We start from the raw sequence: 22,709 nt of genomic DNA on the forward strand, positions 1-22,709 counted from the left end.
TGAAACCAATTTATCCCAAGTGGGAGTGCTCCGATATAAATATATAACAGCGGAAATACCTGTACAGAACAAAACATTGGTGTCTTTCCCCCTTACTTATATTCCCTATCAAAACATGTTCGTTGTTCGAATCAAGTACAAAGAATTTCTGAAGGATTTGCCTTCAACTGCAATTATATCTATGCTGGCGAAACTAATCTATCCATAGCCGCTGCATGTTTATGCACCTGTCCTGATTGATTCGGGGACATGTCGTTCAGCAGTTATCGTTTGTTTAAGTGGTTCACGGGAAAATGTCCGTGAAAAATTAAAATTAAAATTTTAATATGTTGTTACTGATGACAAAATGGAGGTCAAGTTCAAGAATGACGATTTTGACTTTAACCGTTCAGGAGTTATGGTTTTTGAAAAATTGAAAAATGGCGTTTCCAGTCGTGTCCGTGCATTTACACATGATGGTCAACCAAGGCTTCCCAAATTTTAATATGTTGTTACTGATGACAAAATGGAGGTCAAGTACAAGAATGACGATTTTGACTTTTACCGTTCAGAAGTTATGGTTCTTGAAAGATTGAAATTGGCGTTTCAAGTCGTGTCTGTGCATTTACTCATAAACTGTTCAACCAAAGCTTTTCAAATTTTGATATGTTGTTACTGATGACAAAATGGAGGTCAAGTTCAATAAGGTCGATTTTGACTTTTACCGTTCAGGAGTTATGGTTCTTGAAAGATAAAAAAAAAATGGCGTTTCCATTCATGTTGTTGCATTTACTCATGAACCATTCAACCTAAGCTCTTTCAAATTTTAATATGTTGATACTGATGACAAAATGGAGGTCAAATTTGATATTGACGATTTTAACTTTTACCGTTCATCAGTTATGGTTCTTGTGATATTGCCAGGACACAAATAAATGTTGATAAATCCGGTTTGCTGTCGTTGTGACAGTCTCTTGTTAAGCTTCGCCTTGGTACAAAGTATTTCATTTACGACAACAAATCGAATGTCGATATCAGATGCGCAATTTCTTGCGCAGAAGGCGCGAAAATTTAAACTCCTATACCACCTTAAGATGGTGACAAGGGCACGTCACCATCTAAAAATGGATAATTAACGTTAGGAAATGAAAAATCATCTCTTTTATCATCTCTTTTAGTATTAAGCTTTCCGTTAGTGATATAGATATCAAGATCGAAGAAAGGGCAGTGGTCATTGTTAGTATTAGCTTTATTTAAAGTAAGTTCAACAGGATAAATATCTTTAGTATACATACTGAAGTCGTCATTATTGAGAGCCAAAATATCATCCAAATATCTAAAAGTATTATTGAATTTGTTGATCAGATGTTGTTTCGATGGGTCTTTGCTGATTTTTGTCATAAATGTAACTCATAGCAATACAAAAACAGATCCGCAATAAGTGGTGTACAGTTAGTCCCCATTGGAATTCTGATAACCTGACGATATACGGAATCTCCAAAGCGAACAAAAATAAAAAGTTTGAACAAATATATTCACATTCTGACTTTTTAAATGCCCATTTAATTAGGTGTGTGAATTTTTTCTTAATGAGAATGTGAGGCAATATGGTATACAGGGTAGAAAAATCAAAACTTTGAACAGATTCAAAATCACCAATATAAGCATGCAATTTATCAAGTACTTCCAACGAGTTCTTGATACTCCAAAAGTAATTAATTTCACTATTTTCGAAGGCCTTATTTGAACAATTTAATATCAGGTTTTTGATTGTACCAAGTGTACTGGTAAAAAGAATAGACAATTTAGTAGTGGAACAATGGCTTGAAGACGCAATAAATCTATATTTGTAAGGTGTTTTGTGTAGCTATGGAAGCCAATACATAGTTGGGACTTTCATTGTATTTGGTTCTGCTTGTAAAGCGGTAGCTAAAAGTTTATGTTTGTTACAGATGTCGTTTCCTGAAAATGGAGTCAGTTGGTGTTGGTGAATTGGTGAATTGGTAATTTTTTTTCTTTTAATATCTGAAATATTGAAGATTGATTTCTTTTCATATGGGTGAATATTTGTACAGAAAGCACATAAAATCGGCGAAAAAACATATAAAATTTGTCTTAAAATCAGCAATTCTCTAATTCTACTCCATAGATTTTTTTTTAAAACTATATGTTGTTGACACATACATTTCTGTTTTAATGATGTAAAATAATCATATGGTCAGCGACTTCGTTTTTTTCTAATAATCCATTTGTTACCTTGTTGGTAGTGAAAAACGTAAAAAACCAACGTTTACTGACTGCAACGCGGAGACGTTACGATTGTTTCGACGTTTTGTTGGACACACCCTTTGAATGGTCTATACAGTAAAAACGACGTTGGTGACCCTATTTTTATTTTGCATCATTATTACGAAAATCAATGTATCAACAATATATAGTTTTTAAGAAAAAACTATGGAGTAGAATTATAGATTTAGCGATTTCAAGGCAAATTTTTGAAGGTTTTATGCCAATTTTATGTGCTTTCTATACAAATGTTTACCAATTTTGTAAGAATTCAATCAGTAATATTTTCAATGATAAATCATTATGCATAAATGCATTATTTTTTCGATTTTCAGTTAAAATTATTCGAGCCAAAGTTGAATGCAAAATTATACTGAAATATGTGACATAGCCAATTTACTGTAACTTGACCTTAACTGACGTTACCCAACTTACAACCAATACCCCACTGCTGATTCGTTAGACAAATCTCATATCTTACCCCTTAGTATCATAGCACTATAAGCATAATCAAACGGCGGGAGAAATAAAAAGTAACGGCGGTTGTGGTGAAAATTAACTGAGGGAGAAGTAAATAGTAATAGCGGTTGTAGTGAAAAGTAACGGCGGCAGTAATGAAAAGTAACGGCGGGAGTAATGAAAAGTATCCGCGGGAGTATTGAAAATTAAGAACATGTAACACTGTATAAACAATGTTGTTGAATAAAGTAAAATAGCAAAAATACTGAGCTTCAACTTTTTAAGACATTTTTTTTCCTTTCTTCATTTCTGGTGACCTGTATTCTCTATTCTTACTATTGAAACACCCTTATATTCTCAATTTCTCCTTTTCAACCTTTAATTCTATAAGCACAATTTGCCCTTCATTTTGTACTTATTACAACCAACCCTACAAAATATCAACAATTCAGTCCATTTCTGGATATTTCCTCTGGATGGTTATTAATATCAATACTTCAAATTTGTTATATAGATAAAGTCGAAATATTATTCATAACATCATCAGAAAAACGACATTTTATTAAGAAAAGTTACACCTGTGCACTGGTTATTTATGGCAAAAGTATATTTCTGACCATTTTCATTGGATGGTTGATTTATAGACAATAACTGTTTAGTGTCTTTAAATATCAGCTGTATTTGTACGAGGCTAGCAGTGGGCAAACTGGTGACAAAATATTACCTCCCCTGTAAACAGTGCGCTCTTCTGACTAGAGGTAATCGGTAAAAAAAACGGATGATGCTGTAATTGTTTAGCTTGTTTAAAATGAGCTAGCATAAACGAACTAAGACGTGTCAACATAATGTGAATATGATAACGAATCAGGTAAATTATTTCTTGTTAAGTTTATCACCTCATCGTATGATAGGTAAATGCGTGAATTTTCGATTTTCAGTGTCGTCAGGGATCAAACATGTAATCATGCCATCCTTTCATTATTTTTTTTAAATACTATCCAATGGTCGGAACACCTTGATTTTTTCCCAATTTGTAAAGTTGATTATGTTGCATGATATATATTTTTATCGGGGAAAAAAATTGATATGCAGCAAAGATTGGCAGTTTTTCATTTGTGTTGCTATGTGAAATAATGGGAGGTAAATTCAAGTATAAGAAGGCGCGCTTTTTCAAATAGTAAACAATTTAATTCAGATGCATAGTATTTTGTCAAATGATAAAGAATATCTTAGAAACTTACTAGAAATTCATCTAATTTATAAAATATATACAACATGACATCCTGAAATCTGAAAAGGGGTAAAACCACTATACCTTGAACAAATTCAGTTAAAAAAAGGGGGGTGAAAATGCTACGAAATTTAGATTATATTTATCTGGGGTCTACAACCAAAGGATGATGGGACATGCAACTAACTACTTTTTCAATTTGATTGTAAAGTAAAATGGCTGGTTTTTTTTTTGGGGGGGGGGGGGGGGGGGGGTTAGCATCTCTGTTCAAACGTACGTTGGTCTAATATTTTCAGGTTCTCTTTGGATTGCCAAATAATATTATAATCACCTAATTGAATGTTCAAATTATTTTGCAGTGATGTTCTGTATGGAAGGAAGACTGTCATACAATCTAACAGTTCCGGATGGCCCGTTAAACTAATTGCTTAACATCAATAACGATGTAAGATTCAAGTGTCTGATCCAGCACAAGTTTAGCCAGATTTTCCACTCTATGTATATACAGTGTCTGGCATTGAAAGGATATCAAACGGATGTTTTATGGAATGATTCTCACGTACATATGACAACCATATGCATAGGAATGTGGAGCTAAACTCTTTCATGGAACAATTTAATTTCCAATATAAACTCCGAAAAGACAAGGGCATAGAAATGTACATCAATGAGAAACATTCTTTGTGAATAAAATCCTTCCAAAACTTAAATGTGTCATTAGTGTTGCATTATTTATCAGTAGCGATAATAAGATTCCAGTCAGATTGCCCAACTGAAGGTTTTTGTTGGAAATGTTTTGTAAATCTTGGCTGTTTTGCAAGACAAGCTTGGCTGTGCAGGTTGCTCGGCCGCCCCTTTCAGTATGAGACAATATTTTGTTTATTACTAGTATATACTAAATTACTGACGCAAGACTCAAGCGAGCCCCCTTTTAGGCAGTTAGTGCGAATCACCTTAGGTTTCAACCATTACATGCTAAATCGGGGGAGGGGGAAGGTTTTTTCATCATAATAATACATTGAGATTTAACATATACTTTCCTGTATGTAGTGTTTCTTTAAAAGTATTGCCAACAAAATTCCTCAAATTTGGGATCATAATATTGTTAAAGAAAAACACCTTACCCCCTGTATTTCATAAACGTGCAAAGTCTTCTTCAATACACGTGCATGGTTAATTCGGATCACATATTTTCTATTCCGATATTATAAGAATTCGAAGGTTCATATCATTTACAATATCAATCAACATTTTTCTGGGATTTTTTTTACCACCAACGTTTAACGTCGACTCTCGAGGTTACATTGTAGTACAAAAAAAATCCAATAAAAACGTTGAATGTAAATGATATGAACCTTTAATGTCTTATATTATAGGACTCATGTTTTTCAAATATAATGTGTTGATCAATTATGTTATGATAATTTTAATAAACTTCACATTAGGTTATTTGTCACGTATATTGATTACATTATATCGAGTTGTCCCAACGATACACTTGTCGGTGTGCTCGATCATACGAATTTACCGACATTCATATAGACAAAATGACCCAACTTTGAAAAAATCTTGTGACGTAACTACATTTCGGAACACGTTAAAAATTGGATACTCAGAAAGCTGCATTATTAAGGTTTGATATATATTTTTTTCAAAAAAAAAGAAGAAAAATATGCAGTCAAATCTGGCAGTTTTTTACACACCCCTATGTTGAACAATGAACACTGGACACTTTTAATTTGCAAAACACTCATTTGCAAATCCGCCGCCGCCTCAAACAAGAGCTACAATATCATGTATATAACCAAAATGTGCGGAATTACATGGGATTCAATAATTTCATTGGTTTTATACTGTTACTTTCATATTTATTTTGCAATTTGAATTATAAAAACATGGGATTTTCAATATCCCATGGGACAGGGCAAAATCCCATGGGATTTACCATTATCCCATGGGATTTTGGTTAAATCCCATGGGATTTTTTTTGGTCCCATGGGATTATTGTAGTCCCATGGGATATTTGTTGTCCCATGGGACAAAAAAAATCCCATGGGACTATAATTATCCCATGGGATTTTTAATATCCCATGGGACAAAATAAAATCCTATGGGATTAAAATTATAAATATATATATATAAATATAAAGGTATGTGTATGTTACAATGAATGCTGTTTGGTAGTAAAATGTTTTAAATGTATACAAGTTTTTTTTATATTTTTTATATATACATATATATAATTTTTTTTAAATTTTGTCACAAACATGTTTTTTATTTGTTTATATGACAATAAATATTATTCTTATTTTGGAATGTATAATAATAATATTTTACAGTCAAAGAATAAAGTCCTTTCACTGAAACAAAATGATGAAATTTCTAAATAAATGAAAAAATATTGTTTTGAAATCTTTGTCTTGTTTATTCTATTATGAAAAATAGAACTGAAAAAATATTTCATATTCTGACTGAATAGTTCACTCTTTTCGTGAGGTAAGATTTTCTTTGTTATAGGTTCATTGCAATACTTGTATAGGCAAACAATTTGAATTATATATAACTTTGTGGTGTACATAATAGTATGCTTATAATTGCAAATTTATAATATAAACACTTTTTGTTAAAGTTTTTGCTTTCTTTATTCACAGCTTGCTATGTACAATTATTCAGTCCACTATATAAGAGTGAAGTCAATAAATAATTTCATTCACTAGAATATAGAGATTCAAATGAGAAGACAAAGCAAGTTTATTTTGACAACAACATTCTAATATCTTGTTAATTCGTTCCATCTTTCAATTGATAATTACATTGTTGTATTTATATGATCAAGTTCTTGTGCATCAATGATCGTGATGATATGACTCCTTTTTGTTTATAGTCATCATGTTGAAATTTCCTCTTTCAAATAAATGTAGGAAAAAACATGTTCCATTTCAAATTAATAAAAAAGTCGCACTATGGAGAAAAATATCAGCTTTAAGTTTTCCGTTCAGTATTGATCTGTGAATGATGACCATGAAAATCCAGATTTCTGACCTACAAATACACAAACTCAAAAATTATCAGTAAAGAGATCAATAAAATGGCTATTTTATCATGTTTATGACTAATATGATAAACTTTCATTTAAATATTCAAGTACTAAATTACAGAAATCGCTTAAATTTTATAATAGTTTAGTTAAAGTACAGCTTATTTAAAATTATAATAAAAAATATAGGCCACCGATGAGTTAAATAAGATATTACATTTTTAATGCCAAAAAATGGCTTTTTTGCACCAAAGGGAGATAATTTGGAGCTTTTTCAATGATATATGCATTTTAAAAGTCATCTGGGGCCAAACCGAATTGATTGTTTTGAATGATTTGGTGATATGATAAAGATATAAATAAATTGAGTTATGAAAAAAAAATATTAAAACATTTTTCTGAAATTGTTTAAATGTCATTTGATCTCTATTGGAGAAATGTCTCATTGGAAATCAGACTGCTAAGTGTTTCTTATTTTTATATCAACCCAGCCATATTATACCTGTCTAATATCAGGAGCTTGTACATTTGTACATAGTTCAGTGGTTGATGTTGGTTCATACCCGTCATTTTTATTTTTCATAATTTTTTGTTTTTATAAATTAGTCTGGTATATTTGACGTTTGAATTGATGCTCTGTTTCAAATTTGGTTAGTGTTGACTTTTATAGATTACTATAACATGTATAGGGTATGGGTTTTCTCATTACTTACAGGTCATCAATGGCCTCTAATAAGTAATTACAATGCTTACATCCACTAAATTGAACTCTGATGGATAGTTTTCTCTTTCATCATACCACATCTTATTTTAATAAATATTTAATTATTATTCAAGGACAAAATTTTTTATAACAGTGGACTTACCATTTAGGCTTTGTTGACCTCTGTAAATCTTATTTTGTTGATAATTTCTTCTGTTTATAGTTTCCCCTTTATCTTTCATGTTCTTGCCCTACACATAAAAGGGTAAACATCATTTAATGACAAAAATAACTACTACATGTATTACATAATTAGTAGGCAACTGAAAATTTTGTCTTATTTGTATATAACAACTTACTCATCATTCTTGCTGTTCAATATCATGAATATTATCATTATTCTATGAATATGAGGTCACAGTAAAATTAACCTTGGCAGGCAGACATCTTTTTTTATATGATACCTTGTAGTCATTCCATACAACAAGTAGACCTATGCTTAAAAAATCTAAGGCCAAAATTTAAAATATGTTTGTTTCCCCTCCCCCCACACGGGTCAAAAATAAGCGCCCGGGTCAAAAAATTATTTTCCACAAAAAAATCGAAATTATTTTTTTCCTGAAAATAATTTGTTTCCATTTTTGGAAAGTGCTTGAAAGCAGAAGGATTGATAATCTAAATAAATACACTCAAATTGAGCACAAACAACTGATAAGTGGCCTGGACTGGACAAGTCAAACCATTCATGTGACCATGCTATGACAATCACATCCAGTTAAAAAAAACTAGAGGCTCTCAAGAGCCTGTGTCGCTCACCTGTTAATGTGTTTACTGATGTCAGCCATCTTCGTTGGTAGGCGGGGTCATTAGACACTTTTTTTTTTAAATAGATACCCTAGTATTATGATTGTGGCCAAGTTTGGTTAAATTTGGCCAAGTAGTTTTAGAAATGATTTTTATACAAGTTACAAAAATGACGAAAAGTTGTTCAATATTGACTATAAAGGGCAATAACTCCTTAAGGGGTCCTCTAACAATTTTGATCATGCTGACTTATTTGTAGATCTTACTTTGCTGAACATTATTGCTGTCTACAGTTTATCTCTATCTATAATAGTATTCAAGATAATAACCAAAAACTGCAAAATTACCTTAAAATCACCAATTTTAGGGCAGCAACCCAACAACAGGTTGTCCAATTCAACTGAAAATTTGTGAGGGGATATATCTTATTCTGATGGACATTTAAATCTTGAAAGATTTGCCCTAAATGTCTTAGTTTCAAAGATATAAAGCAAAACCTGCATTTTACCACTATGTTCTAATTTTAGCCATGTCGGCCATTTTGTTTGGTAGGCTGAGTCATCGGACACATTTTTTAAACTACAAACCACAATAATAATTGTGGCCAAGTTTGGTTAAATTTGGCAAAGTAGTTTCAGAGAAGAAGATTTTTAAAAAAGTTACAAAAAATTATGAAAAGTTGTTAAAAATTGACTATAAAGGGCAATAACTCCTTAAGGGGTCGACTGACAATTTTGATCATGTTGACTTATTTGTAGGTCTTACTTTGCTGAACATTATTGCTTTTACAGTTTATCTCTATCTATAATAGTATTCAAGATAATAACCAAAAACTGCAAAATTTCCTTAAAATAACCATTTCACAGGCAGCAACCCATCAACAGGTTGTCCGATTCGTCTGAAAATTTCAGGGCAGATAGATCTTGACCTGATCAACAATTTTACCCCATGTCAGATTTGCTCTAAATGCTTTGGTTTTTGAGTTATAAGCCAAAAACTGCATTTTACCCCTATGTTCTATTTTTAGCCATGGCGGCCATCTTGGTTGGTTTGACAGGTCACGCCACACATTTTTTAAACTAGATACCCCAAGGATGATTGTGGCTAAGTTTGGTAGAATTTGGCCAAGTAGTTTCAGAGGAGAAGATTTTTGTAAAAGTTTACAGACGACGGACGCAGGACGACAGACGACGAACGCCAAGTGATGAGAAAAGCTCACTTGACCTTTCAGGTCAGGTGAGCTAAAAAAAAACTGCCTTCCTGGTCTGTTTACAAAGGGTAGACCCGGGGAGGGGAAACAGACATTCTTTTAAATGTGGCCTGATAAAATGACAAAACCAAGAAAACTTATCATTGACCAAAGAACAATAAAATGCGGTCATGGTTTATATATGAATCTGACATTCAGACATGCACACCTTACAATTGTTTCATATCTACCAAATATAATCTACCTGTAACTTTAAACATATGATAAACTGACAAAACAATGCAGTGTTTCATTGACCAATGAACGATGCATGAAAATGAGGTCAAGTTCATATAAAATATGACAGACAGCTAAGTGCATCTTACAATTATTTCATTCACTAAATAAAGGGGCCTTATTGCTTACAGTATCCGGAAAATTGACCAAACCACAAAAACTAAATATTTTCAAAGTTCCTTATACCCTGCCAATTTGTTATGGTTGTGCCTGTTCCAAGTCAGGATCCGATAATTCAGTGATTGTCGTTTGTTTATGTGTAACATATCTGTTTTTCAATTTTTTTGTACATAAATTAGGTTGTTAGTTTTCAACTTTCAACTTGGCTATCATGTGTAAAATCATACAAGTGTTGGGAAAACAGGAAGTTGTCGAGTGATGAATCTGAAAATGCATCACACGGTATAGCTGACTTATTTAACCCTGAAACCAAATTTCAGAAATCCTTCTATTGTAGTTCCTAGGGAAAATGGGACGAAAAATATTCATCGGACGGACTGACTGACGCAAGGATGGATGGACAGACAGGGGTAAAACAGTATACCCCCCCCCTTTTTTAAAGTGGGGGCATAATTTTAATACGGGGCTATAAAAACCCATGCAAGATGTCAAAACAAAAAGAAGTAACCTAATTCTTACTTGTTAGGGGCTATTTATTTATTGTCGGTTATACATATAACAATACAACATATTAAAGGTCTGTAGAGCTTTTATCCGACATACATCATGTACATATATATGACAAGCACAATACATTTGTACATGAAACATAAAGCTCATCACTGAGATAGTAGTCTCAGATAGAGGGAGGCGGGGTCAACCAACTCCCCTATTCAATCTGAATGCAGGACAGAAAGTCACAGTCAAAAAGTCACACACTGTCACAGGACAAAAAGTCACAATTTAGTTTTGAGATTATTTTTCTTTGAACAAGAAAACACTCTTTTTGTATTTTTCTTGAAGTTTTATACATGAACATGATGTAGCAACTTTAAATTAAAATTTATTAAAAACAAATAAATCAGTGCATTAGGTTTGCGCACATTACCATTACATTTGCGCACAAAAATCATTACGTTTGTGTGCAGCTTTTGATTACATTTGCACACATTTTTTAACATGTAAATATAAAAAAAAAGATATAGTATGATTGCCTTTTACAGCTGACTATGCGGTATGGGCTTTACCTCGGGCTTTGCTCATTGTTGAAGGCTGTTTGGTGACCTATGGTTGTTAATGTCTGTGTCATTTTGGTCTCTTGTGGACAGTTGTCTCATTGGCAATCATACCATACCTTCTTTATATTGGCTTATGGTTGAAGGCCGTAAAGACCTCTAGTTGTTAATGTCTGTGTCATTTTGGTCTCTTGTGGACAGTTGTCTCATTGGCAATCATACCACATCTTCTTTTTTATATTATGAACAATTTCCTAAAATTAAAAATGAATATATGTAATAAAAAGAAGATATTTCAAAATCTTTTTTCATTTATATTCAATCAATTGTCAACAAATTGTTTGTGACTTTTTGTCCTATAAACTTTGTTACTTTATGCCTGAGTTTGACATGTGTTTGACTTTTTGTCGGAATGTCCTGTGACTTTCTGTTTTTGCAGAAGTCCAGGGAGTGTTAAAAAATCACATGTGCAAGTTGAGAGTCAACACTTACACAGGGACTAGTCTACACAATACTTTTTCAGAATGTCAGCAAAAAAGAATCACTGGTGACAGGGGAGTGTAACCTATGAATTGATCCTGAATCAGATAAGATTTTCCCGGTACGTCTAAACACCGCTCAGGAGGACCTCCTGGGTGCACACATGCAGGGCATACAAAGTGCACTCATGGCAGACCCTATATAGTCGCCGTCGTATCTGCACACATGATGGATGTATATATTCGTTATAGATCGTCATACACTTCTCATTTTAGAGTTAAATTTGCAAGCAATCTCTTAAGATTCTAAAATAATAATGCTACTAAAAATATATTATTTCCCCCAATTTTCGCAATTTTTTCGCCATATAAAATATTTAGGCGACTGTGCTTTTAGTGAATATAAACGATGACGAGGCCTCACGAATAAATATAAATATGAAATATACTGGAACATCGATTAGCATAGATCGAGCAGCAGAGTAAACTTCCACATAAATCTCGAAGTTATTTACGCCGGATAATAGACTGTGCTCCTGAATAAAGTTGTCAAATACATTAATTTGTGTTTTTTACTTCTACAAGAAATTTGATTCAAATGCTAATTACGCACCATTTGCTGAGCAGAGAATCATTCTAAGCCAGGAACCGTCTATACTACATTAACTGATAACAGTAAGAATAGAAAGTCTCTGTAAAAAGGCAGTCAATACTAACAGAACTGTATTAACTTAATGATACATGTACATCAAGTTCCAGCACCTCACCAAGCACCCTTGTCTTGCATACTGAGATGGCAAACTGGTGTGTGTCAGTATTTTAATATAAAACTGCGTAGGTTCATATCGTTTGATTCGACGTTTGTTTGGTTATTTTTTAAGGATCGTTGTTAAATTATATCTAAATCTTTGTTAAAATACGATTTTAAATTGTTCAATTCTTTCTATTTCATAATTTTGTCAAAGTCTACTTTTTAAAGTTTTAAATTTTACAGAAAAAATGAATATTCCAATTTGATTTGAAGAAAATCTTTTTGAACTGTCATGACATGGTGTTGCAAAGCTGATTACAGGTAACTATAACATACAGTAATTTTCCATTACGACAGTGCGTGTATTCTCGGGTGTGTATAACGTATAGTTTTCTAGAGAACATCCTGTCTACGTGTAATACAGATTGATGACATTATACAACATTTCTTTGGTTAAATGTGATAAGGTATCTGTATCCATTCCCTATTTCAACACCACTAATTTTTCGAAGAAAAAAAATCAAAAAAAAATTATATGAAATTAAGAAGAAAAGTAGCAAATATAAACTTCAGTAATTGCGCATTGAGTAAACATAATTCCAATATTGCATGAACAAATCCGTGAGAAAACGTATATATATACATGTATGAATAAAGATGTGTTTTAAAAGACCTATTGGCATTATTTCACACTAGGACCTAAGATAACTAGAACTAAGCAATGGTTGATCCAGAAATTTTCATATGTGGGGACTCATTGACTGCCTTAGAGGGGTCACGTCCAGTCATGGTTCCGTGATTCCCTATATAATCTACCATTTGTTTCCCAAGATTTAGGAGGGGGGCTGGTACACACATATATATATAAATATACCTCTGCGGCGGAGCCAGCCATTTGAAAAGAAGGGGGTCTCAACCCAGGACAAAAGGGGGAGGGTGTGGTTCCAACCATATGTCCCCATTCAAATACATTGATCGTTCAAAAAAAGGGGTGGTTCCAACCCCCGAAACCCTCCCCCTGGATCCGCCACTGATACCTAGTATGCATATAATTAAGAACAGCTTTGAATATATGCATATAAAATAATGGTACGTTTAAAAACCGTTCAGGATCTCCTGGTTGCACACAGGACATTAAGTAACTTAGGACATGTATATATAATAGTAAGAGTTCAGGGTATACATTCGATAACTAACATATTTTATAATTTTGTAATTTTTGTTTTGATAAAATCAGAGACATATAATACATGTATTGAGACATATATATATGTGTGTCTCTGAAAAAATCAAACCATCTTTAAAGAAGTTATTTCAGTTTGAATCGACTGTCTTTTGCATTAGAATTCCAAAACGTTAATGTTATTTACAAATGCCAAAACCTGCAAGAAAGAAACATTTATATTCGGTGATTTTTACACTAAACGTTTTCGTAATTTGTTTTAAAAATATTAAAAAGTACATGTACATCGTTTTTTCAAGATTTGTATAGTAACTGGTTTAATAAAGTCCCCTTGATGAAATTTAAATTGCGAGACGCTAATTAATAAACTATGATCTATCTATCGGCATGCGTCGTTATTTGGGATACGTCACGGATGACCGATGGTCATATTCAATACGATATACCAATCATCATTTGAATTTGGGCAATTGATCTTTAATAATTAGGACTAATTGGTGATGGCAGAGAATAAGTCGCTGGTGATGGTTAAAAACATATAGAAGTAAACTTTGCAAAAAAAAGGTTTCCCCGGAAAAAATTATGAAAATATATGAATATGCTAAATATTTTTTTTTTCCGAAATAATAATTAAAGACGTTTAGAAATAACAAATTTTCACAGTTGGGAAATTTTCAATTCAAGTTATTTCATTTTGAAAACGTTGAAAAATATAGATCTTATTATATGTTAAATGTGGGCCGCTTGGAGATCAACTTGTGAAACCCTGCATAATTAGGGTTTGTCTACTTTCGTCTTTTTATATTACCAAACATTCTATAATCAAGGATTTGTACAAGGCCTTGTTATAATGAATATTATCGCCAATATCACCATAATTAAATAAAGAACAGATACAATATTCGCCTAAAGAGTTTGCCATTTAACAATTCAAAATGAAATGTTGAGTCTAAACTGAGGTACCAAATCTATAAAAAGAATCTCTATTTTAGTCGAAATTAAACTGTATATAATATTCTTTTTTTCAAAACTCCTGAAATAATTTAACATTAACTATAGAGAGCTTACATATGCAAATCTGTTTAAAAGTATGTGAGCGTAAATAAAATTTGTTTATTACCCCCCCCCCCCCCCTCCCCCCTTTTTTTCTTCTATAAAATTTAATTGTAAACGATTTTCGTTCTTAATTTGTGTTTGCTCATTAACTGGGGTTCATGCTGTCAAAAAAAATATGTCTCCTTGTGTAAAAGTTATTGATAAGAAAAAATTGAAGCTTCCAGAAGAATAACGGTACGTCTAAACACCGCTTGAAGGACCTCCTGATTGCACTCATGACATACGAAGTGCACTCAGGACCCTTTATATAGTCATCGCACACAGGATGGATGCATATATTCTTTATACGCTTCTTATTTTAGAGTTAAATTTGGTAGAATTTGTAATTCTTAGAAAATAATAAGGGCACGTGTCACTGATTACACAACTACTGAGCCATGAATTATCCAATCAACAAAATTAATTGGATTATCTTTATTGTTGTTTTATACATTGTGTTGTTAGTACAGTGTGACCATGCGGGAAGTAATATTGTGACGTCTAGAATGAATATCACGATGTTTTAAGATTTTCGTCTTTTATTAAAATTTCGTTCCATAAATTTTTAAGTTTTATTCTTAATTTTATTATCATGTCCTGGACCAGTAATTAATTCTTTGCACGAGTTTGAAAAGGGAAATAATTATAAATGTTCATACTTTAAAAGAATTTATATTAATTAAAGTTTTGTATATGGAATCCGTTCTAAACGGTAAAAGCCGTACTTTTCAAACAATCAAACTCATATACATGTAGTTAGATGTTATTTCTCATTTTTATCGAACTTGTCCAGGAATTTTATTTTTGAGTTATACGAATATTTTAAGAAATCCGTTTTTATTAAGTTTTTTTTCTCTAATTAAAGTCGTTTTGTCCAGTTTCACAAGCCTGAAACGAATTTCAATGCGAAAATAAATTCTGAAAATGAACTTGTCTCCGTTTTCGTCTCCGTTTTTTTATTGTAGTAGCGAGAAATTTTAAAAAAGAAGATGTGGTATGATTGCTAATGAGACAACTATCCACAAAAGACCAAAATGACACAAACATTAACAAAGAAAGACTATTTCGAAGACAGTTTATTGACACGAAATCCGTTCAAACCACGACTAAGTCTTCGTGCACAGATTTCCGTTAAGGTTAAACTGAATATTGTACATAATTGTCTTCTCTTGTATAATGGTTTGTTGAGAATAAAGATATACAAATGTAATAAAATTTGATATTCAGTCAACATTGTGTTTGTTTAAAAACTTGATTTAGAGAGAGAGATAGAGAAAAGAATCACACTGAAAAACAAAAATCGAACTTGTTACAGAAAAAAAAACGCAACTATAAAATAATTTTCTTTATTCACTGAAAAACAAAAATCGAACTTGTTACAGAAAAAAAAACGCAACTATAAAATAATTTTCTTTATTCGTGAACTGCAAAACACAACAAATTAATTTACCCGTCATCATGAAAAATAAACTGAAAAAGCACATCGAATGAGATATATGTTTTATTTTTTCTATATGCAAATTCATGTTAAAGGTAAAACTGAACTAAACAATACAATTCCTAAAAAACAATAAAGATAATCCAATCAATTTTGTTGATTGGATAATTCATGGCTCAGTAGTTGTGTAATCAGTGACACGTGCCCTCATTATTTTATAAGAATTAACATATCTATCTAAGTTCGATTCAGGCGCGGATCCAGAGGTGGGAGGGGGGTTCCGGGGGGTTGGAACCCCCCCTTTTTTTGGCCGATCAATGCATTTGAATGGGGACATGTAGTTGAACCCCCCTTTTTTTTGCCCTGGGTTAGGACCCCCCCCCTTTTTTAAAATGGCTGGATCCGCCCCTGCGATTTCAACTTCTACCAAAATTTAACTCTAAAATAAGAAGCGTATAACGAATATAAACATCCATCATGTGTGCAGATATGATTACGGTAATGGGTCCTGAGTGCACTTTGTATGTCCTGAGTGCACTCAGGAGGTCCTGAGCGGTTGTTTAGACGTACCCGAAGAATAAATCATTTCCTGAACCTAAAATACATTTATCTGTAATTAAAGAAAATTCGCCTAAAACATTCTCTCATATATTTAAACAATTAATTGTAAAATAATTAATTCAACGTCGGACTTTCTGTCTGTTTACTAATACTTTTCTTGTTCAGTTTAGTTTATACCCATAATAGATGAACGGAAATAAGTACTTTTTTTTAGGAAAATTTACAATTAGATGAACGGAATTAAGTACTTTTTAGGAAAATTTACAACTCAAATTTTCAAAAACAAAATTCTACACTTTTTACCTGGATGTTTTTCTCTGTCTCGAAGCCGCAACCTTTGACCCCGTATCAAACGTAGCGACCAACACCTCACATGACGTATTCTCGATGTTGAGGTATTGACAATATACAATCACATTTATCAATATACAGCAAGTAAGTAATTTGGTGTTGAATGCCAGTAGATCAGAATTTGTTAATTGAACTTTACCTGTTTAAGGGGCACTAGCTGCCAAATTCATGTTCTTCATCGATTTTAATAAAATTCACATAACGTGTATATAGTGTTGAATTGTTTATTAAAATGTTGCGCACAATCTTGGCTGATATGCATAAAACCATTATATTTCATGACACTGCATGAAAAAGAAATTGACTTATCGCATAATACCAGAACCAGAGACATATATATTGTATCTAATATCTCTGCCAGAACTAAAAAATAAACTACAGTAAGTCCACATACACATAAGAGGGTATGGATGTGAATTAACAGAATAGAGAACAAAGGACAAAGAAAAAAAAGTTATTAAAAATATAACTAAAACAAGAATGTGTCCCCAGTACACGGATGCCCCACTCGCACTATCATTTTCTATGTTCAGTGGACCGTGAAATTGGGGTAAGAACTCTAATTTGACATTAAAATTAGAAAGATCATACCATAAGGAACATATATACTAAGTTTCAGGTTGATTGGACTTTAACTTCATCAAAAACTACCTCGACCAAAAACTTTAACTTGAAACAGGACGAACGAACGGACGAACGAACGGAGGCACAGACCAGAAAACATAATGCCCCTCTATAATCGTAGGTGGGGCATAAAAAGAAGACAGAAAAAAAGACACCCCACCGAGACGAGCCTTACATGCACTGTTATTACCCAAGGTTAATTTTACGGCGGCTCATTTTATTTTGGCTTAGAAATAAACATAATTGACAAGTTTCCTTCCCCTGCATTCTCGATCCCACATGTAAATAGCACGGCGATTTCAAAAAGACATTGATACATCATTACAACACTTGCCGTCAGTATTTGAATATATTGATTAAGAAGGTATAGAAGATTAATGCACGCACACTATTATCCACCACTGGCCTAAATAGTTAGTCCGCAAACAACGAGGGTCATAAAACCCAGCACTTTGAACACAGCCACCGGCATGGTGTGAATCTGAAAGCTTCCCACTATCCATTTCTACCCATAGAAAACTTTTGCCTTTCATTTATCAAAAATGAAATATGTTGATATTAATGGTATGTAAGAATTATTGGGGAATTCAAACCATTCCTATTGTAAGTGATAAAACTAAATTTATGAGGCCCCTCATGGGGGGGGGGGGTCCTAGTAATCACATAATCACCATTTTTTTGCCAATATAATCACATAATCATTAAATATTTGCTTCTCTTTAGTAATCAAATAATCATAAACTAAAAATACAGTCCTAGGTAATCAAATAATCATGAAATATTTGGCTTAATAATCAAATAATCATTAAAAAAACGGCCAAGTAATCACATAATCAAAAACCCCATGAGGGCCCCCATTTATATCAGGGTGATTGAAATGAGGAAAAAAAAGGGGGAATCAGGAGTTCAGGGCCCCCTGTTTGGGAAAAGAATTGGTTGATTATATATGGAATCACTGAGTCATGGCAGGAGCATGCCCCTCTTAGGCAGTCGGTGGGCCCCACTTATGAAAAATTCTGGATCCACCACTGTGGTCATGGTGGTCTTCAGTTGTATTATCTTTTAAAAAAAAAATTACACCTGTATAGTGTATATTCTTTAGTGTAAATCAAGGGAAAATACTGTGAACTATCTGTGCATTGGGGCTTATTAAAAGGTATTTCGGGGGGAAGAAAGAAGGGAGGGTGAGTCCATGGGAGGTAATCCCCACCTTTCAATTTGAGAATATATATGCTATTATCTTGTAAACGGTCCAGATCCCCATCCCTAAACCATATATATTCTTGAATGGGACGATAAAACAAATCAAATGAAATTAAAAGGAGGTCTTTGGGGGTTACCCCACTCTGTTCAATTTGAGAATGTGCTATTATCTTGTGAACGATCCAGATCCCCACCCCTAAACCATATATATTCTTGTCGGGGACAATAAAATTAATAATGAAATAAAATAAAAGTGAAGTCCCACCCCCTCTAGTTTGAAAACTTGTAAACGGTCAAGATCCCCACCCCTAAACCATATTTATATATTCTTGTATAGAACAATAAAACAAATCAAAGGAAATATAGGGAGATTTCCATGGGGTTCACCCCCACCCCCACATGTTTGAGAAACTTTTAAATGGTTGAGATCCCCTGTCATCCAGTGGTTAGGTGAAAAAATTTCAGGATCCCTGATCCCCACCGTCAAACCATATATATTCTTGTATGAGACAATAAAACAAATCAAATGAATATAGGATCATCCCCTTTGTCTTGGGTTGGGAACCCCCCTTTTTAAAATGGCTGGATCTGCCCCGGCATACCATCTAGCTATAAACATGATAAAGGCTTTAAAAATATGAAATCAAACAAGGAAATTAACAGTGTAGGCAACTGTTTTGAATTTAAAAAAAAGTCTTTTACATATATATAACAATGTTAAATTTTTTGTGCATTTATTTTTGCTTATCGTATTTTCAATAATAGACAAAATTGCATGATTGAATATTGTAATTTAAGAAAAATCAGCATACATGATATAAAATGGGAAGTGGAAACTGGGAATTTGACAAAGAGACAACAACCCAATCAAAGAGCAGACAACGGCCGAAGGTCACCTATGGGTCTTCAATGCAGTGAGAAAAATTCGGCACTGGTCTTCAGCTCATAAATATGTATCAGAAATGAAAACGAGATACAGCTTTCAGTTGTATTAATAAAAACCTCACAATAAGTTCTGAATATCAGAATATACAGTATTGCAAGATTCTCTCAAAATGTACACATAGAGCTGAAAAACTGTCAGTGACTGTAAAATTAATCATGCTTACATTAAAGTCCATGGAGTCCATCTTAATATGCATACTCTCGTACAAAGGAATATAAGTATGCAATAGACATCAAGTTTTCAAAAATACGAGTATCTATGCCATTAATTTACGACAAGATCTTAATCAAGTAATAATTTCGGTTTGTTTAAATATTTCGGAGGTTAGTATGACCTCCTCTTTGGTGATGATGTTTTCGTTTTAAAGTTGGGAAAATTGTTTGTACATGTACCAACAAAAATAAAAACACAAATTCAATCTAGAATTATGTTTTTATCATTTTTTTATGTTTAGGTTGTCAGCAAGATGAAAAGGACAAGTATGCAGTTCAAAATTCAAAATGTGGATAAGTTGAGGTTCTAGGTCTTACCTTTGCAGATTTTCATATTTTGCATGAATGAATTCAAAGGTTATATGATGGACAGCAGAGAAAGAAAAAAACAACTTTTCAATTATCCTGCTCCTGGATAAATGTAAAACATCTTGTTTTTCGGTAAGTTTTATGCTCTGTTTTGATAGTGTTAGTGCATTCATCTTTCCAGTCTTTCCTCTAAATTGTAAGTTTTTGGTGAGTGTTCACCATGAATTTCAGTAAGTAACTTGTGGATTTACATGTATATACTCAAAATTTAGTACTAATATTAATGGGATTTTAGCATGACATCCTGCCAAATGCTTGTTAATCATGTTTATGTTCCAGAACAAACAAGTATTTGGACAACGCATACAGTCTGCCCAATTTTAAGAAGTTGGTCAAGTTTATTACAAACAAATGTACAGTACAGATCAACATAACTGAAATCTTTAATAGATTAATACAAAAAGTTTAATTGCAGTTAAAATAAAAACACAGGTTTGGTTGAGCTGGTACCAGACAGTACAAGTATACTTAAATGGTCTGACTGTACACATATGGTGGGACTGTAAGTTCTGGACCATAAAAGTAAGATCCGAATACTGATATGGTCTGGAACATTTATACATGTCTTAAAATTAATATCAAACACATTGGTGTTTTTGAACTTGGTAATAAGTTATGTGATAGAACTATAATGTTTTGGGATATCAAAATCAAAAATATCCCATTTTTACTTTTAATAAAGAAGAAGATTATTGATGTATGTTTAAATGTATATTAAAATGAGACAGCAAACCAACAACACAAAAAAAAAGGATAAAACATACATATTTTGTTTGTATCAATGTTATAATTTCCAATGTGTTCAAGGTATTTTTTCATTGAAATCTGTCTGAACTTCAAAAGCTTAAAGAAATATTGTTTCTGTTGTCTGCATTTTGTATAATATATTGCAAATTCTTGTGAATAATGGAATATTATTATAGTTGTCTAAAGTTTTAACTTTTAACATTGATCTTTATACTGTAAAATTCATAAATTATTGCGTGCATTTATTATTGCGATTCTGTCATTTTAGACTTAAATGTGATTTTAAATTTTACGATTTTGAAAAATCCTGTTTAATCCATATAAAATATTTCATAATACGAGTTTAAATTATTGCGTTTACAACTCCGTTGCATTTTTCGCAATAAAAAAAAACTTGCATTAATTCCGAATTTACAGTATATATATATATTATGTATATAACTTGGGAAAATACCCAAATTTTATAAAGAAGAATAAATTAATTGATTGTTATATGGTATTAGAATAGGAAGATGTGGTATATTGCTAATTTGACAACCCTCCATCAGAGACCAAAGGATGTAGGCCGTTAGCAACTGATGACACTGGACAACCTTTAACAATCAGTAAAATCCATACCGCATAGCTATTTTTATTGAAAATCATATTATTGCTACATGTATGAAAACAATTTTGTATAATCCATTACTTTAGATTTTATTGGTTCTTTTTCAGAAGGATTGATATTCACCACCTAAAATAAATGGAGAAAACATAGAAACAAGACCAGAATAAATTCAAAGAAAAAAGTTGGATCAGTTATTATTTTCATCACTCAGTCAATGATTTGAAGTTCTTTTAAATTCAAAAAAATATTGAAACCACAATAATGTCAAAGTTCTGTGCTGAATGTCCAAAAAGTGGACTATACCATCAAACAATGCTGGATGATGAGAAACTATTAATGTTTTGTGTTGAGGGATATTGTGAAAAAAATAGATTTACTTAAATATCTACTAGTATGTTAAGCCTAACAATAGAGTTTTTATTGATTTCAAATGGCAAATAATTGTGTTTCAAGAAAGTATTCTATAATTCATGAATAAACATATATTGATACTTACATTATCTGCTTTGTTGTTTAAAAGTTTAGTTTTGAACAGTTAAAGAACAATATGCTAAATTAACATTTCCCAAGAAAAAAAGATATTCAATTAAAAAGATTCATCTTATAATAATTTACTACCAAATAGAATACATTGTAACATACACATTACTGTTTATTTATATCTATATATTTACAATTAGAGTCCCATGGGATATTAAAAATCCCATGGGATAATAAAAATCCCATGGGATTTTTTTTGTCCCATGGGACAACAAATATCCCATGGGACTACAATAATCCCATGGGACAAAAAAAAATCCCATGGGATTTAACCAAAATCCCATGGGATAATGGTAAATCCCATGGGATTTTGCCCTGTCCCATGGGATATTGAAAATCCCATGTTTTTATAATTCAAATTGCAAAATAAATATGAAAGTAACTGTAGAAAACCAATGAAATTATTGAATCCCATGTAATTCTGCACATTTTGGTTATATACA

The 22,709-nt window shown here is 32.4% G+C and overlaps 2 long non-coding RNA genes across 2 annotated transcripts; one reads left to right on the forward strand and one right to left on the reverse strand.

Annotated features, from left to right (window-relative positions):
- Positions 1-6,677: 6,677 nt before the first annotated feature.
- LOC139498123 (uncharacterized) lies at positions 6,678-11,726 on the reverse strand. Its single transcript, XR_011657818.1, has 3 exons — positions 11,653-11,726; positions 7,859-7,946; positions 6,678-6,997 (listed from the first exon to the last, which is right to left on the reverse strand). It is a non-coding gene; the product is annotated as an uncharacterized lncRNA (long non-coding RNA).
- A 6,164-nt stretch (positions 11,727-17,890) lies between these two features.
- LOC139498124 (uncharacterized) lies at positions 17,891-22,076 on the forward strand. Its single transcript, XR_011657819.1, has 3 exons — positions 17,891-18,006; positions 20,246-20,444; positions 21,834-22,076. It is a non-coding gene; the product is annotated as an uncharacterized lncRNA (long non-coding RNA).
- The last annotated feature ends 633 nt before the right edge of the window (positions 22,077-22,709 follow it).

Source organism: Mytilus edulis, chromosome 12 (assembly GCF_963676685.1).
Source record: "Mytilus edulis chromosome 12, xbMytEdul2.2, whole genome shotgun sequence".
Classification (NCBI taxonomy): Eukaryota; Metazoa; Mollusca; class Bivalvia; order Mytilida; family Mytilidae; genus Mytilus; species Mytilus edulis.